Source organism: Leptonotus elevatus, unplaced genomic scaffold (assembly GCF_054856555.1).
Source record: "Leptonotus elevatus isolate MCC_2025b unplaced genomic scaffold, RoL_Lele_1.0 HiC_scaffold_61, whole genome shotgun sequence".
Taxonomy (NCBI): Eukaryota; Metazoa; Chordata; class Actinopteri; order Syngnathiformes; family Syngnathidae; genus Leptonotus; species Leptonotus elevatus.
Window position 1 is genome coordinate 95,001 of NW_028233728.1, and position 2,500 is coordinate 97,500.

Sequence of the window (2,500 nt, forward strand, 5' to 3'; positions counted from 1 at the left end):
CGTTGGAGGAGCTCCAGCGGACCGGGGGGAGCGCGCCCGTCTTCGGGGCTTGTTGCTGGCCGTTGGAGGAGCTCCAGCGGACCGGGGGGAGCGCGCCCGTCTTCGGGGCTTGTTGCTGGCCGTTGGCGGAGCTCCAGCGGACCGGGGGGAGCGCGCCCGTCTTCGGGGCTTGTTGCTGGCCGTTGGAGGAGCTCCAGCGGACCGCGGGGAGCGCGCCCGTCTTCGGGGCTTGTTGCTGGCCGTTGGAGGAGCTCCAGCGGACCGCGGGGAGCGCGCCCGTCTTCGGGGCTTGTTGCTGGCCGTTGGAGGAGCTCCAGCGGACCGGGGGGGAGCCGGGCGTTCGAGTTGCCCAGGCAGGGGGTTATCCTCCACTAGCAAACCTCCATGAGCAGCGGAGCCCGTCAGCTGCGCCAAAAAGAACCACACGAGGGCGGCCTGGGGTTGAAATCCCCCGCCACATAGGAACGAATGCCGGGCGTTCGAGTTGCCCAGGCAGGGGGTTATCCTCCACTAGCAAACCTCCATGAGCAGCGGAGCCCGTCAGCTGCGCCAAAAAGAACCACACGAGGGCGACCTGGGGTTGAAATCCCCCGCCACATAGGAACGAATGCCGGGCGTTCGAGTTGCCCAGGCAGGGGGTTATCCTCCACTAGCAAACCTCCACGAGCAGCGGAGCCCGTCAGCTGCGCCAAAAAGAACCACACGAGGGCGACCTGGGGTTGAAATCCCCCGCCACATAGGAACGAATGCCGGGCAACCAGGGGTCGAAATCCCCCATTGAAATGAATGGCGGGCAACCAGGGGTCGAAGTCCCCCATTGAAATGAATGGCGGGCAACCAGGGGTCGAAGTCCCCCATTGAAATGAATGGCGGGTTACCAGGGGTCGAAATCCCCCATTGAAATGAATGGCGGGCGACCAGGGGTCGAAATCCCCCATTGAAATGAATGGCGGGCAACCAGGGGTCGAAGTCCCCCATTGAAATGAATGGCGGGCAACCAGGGGTCGAAGTCCCCCATTGAAATGAATGGCGGGCTACCAGGGGTCGAAATCCCCCATTGAAATGAATGGCGGGCGACCAGGGGTCGAAATCCCCCATTGAAATGAATGGCGGGCAACCAGGGGTCGAAGTCCCCCATTGAAATGAATGGCGGGCAACCAGGGGTCGAAGTCCCCCATTGAAATGAATGGCGGGCTACCAGGGGTCCAAGTCCCCCATTGAAATGAATGGCGGGCTACCAGGGGTCGAAGTCCCCCATTGAAATGAATGGCGGGCTACCAGGGGTCGAAATCCCCCATTGAAATGAATGGCGGGCGACCAGGGGTCGAAATCCCCCATTGAAATGAATGGCGGGCGACCAGGGGTCGAAATCCCCCATTGAAATGAATGGCGGGCAACCAGGGGTCGAAGTCCCCCATTGAAATGAATGGCGGGCTACCAGGGGTCGAAATCCCCCATTGAAATGAATGGCGGGCGACCAGGGGTCGAAATCCCCCATTGAAATGAATGGCGGGCTACCAGGGGTCCAAGTCCCCCATTGAAATGAATGGCGGGCTACCAGGGGTCGAAGTCCCCCATTGAAATGAATGGCGGGCTACCAGGGGTCGAAATCCCCCATTGAAATGAATGGCGGGCGACCAGGGGTCGAAATCCCCCATTGAAATGAATGGCGGGCAACCAGGGGTCGAAAGTCCCCATTGAAATGAATGGCGGGCGACCAGGGGTCGAAATTCCCCATTGAAATGAATGGCGGGCAACCAGGGGTCGAAATTCCCCATTGAAATGAATGGGCCCATTCATTTTCAATGGCCGGGCTACCAGGGGCGCAGTACCACCTGTCGTCATTAGGGGCGCTGTAGATAGGGGACCGAGTCCCCCCATTCGAGAGGTTTGCACCCAAACCTCAAAATGGTTGGTGTACAATTATAGGAGAGACCTTTTTAAGACGTGGGAGCTCCAGGGCAAATCAAGGGAGGCTCGACCAACCCATATCCGCTTTAGATGCACTTTAGGTCGGACTCCCTTGCCAGATGGTCCCCTCCTCAGCCTGGTTCTCGAATTTTTTCTAAGTCAGCCCAACTTGGAAATATTTTCAGAGTGCCACTTTCAAGGGAGTTTCGCCCAACCCCTATCCGCCTAAGAGGACTTCAGGTCGGCCTGACTGGCCACATTTTCCCCCTCCTCATCCTGGTTCTCGAATTTTTTCTAAGTCAGCCAAACTTGGAAATTTTTTCAGAGTGCCACTTTCAAGGGAGTTTCGCCCAACCCCTATCCGCCTAAGAGGCACTTCGGGTCGGCCTGACTGGCCACATTTTCCCCCTCCTCATCCTGGTTCTCGAATTTTTTCTAAGTCAGCCAAACTTGGAAATTTTTTCAGAGTGCCACTTTCAAGGGAGTTTCGCCCAACCCCTATCCGCCTAAGAGGCACTTCGGGTCGGCCTGACTGGCCACATTTTCCCCCTCCTCATCCTGGTTCTCGAATTTTTTCTAAGTCAGCCAA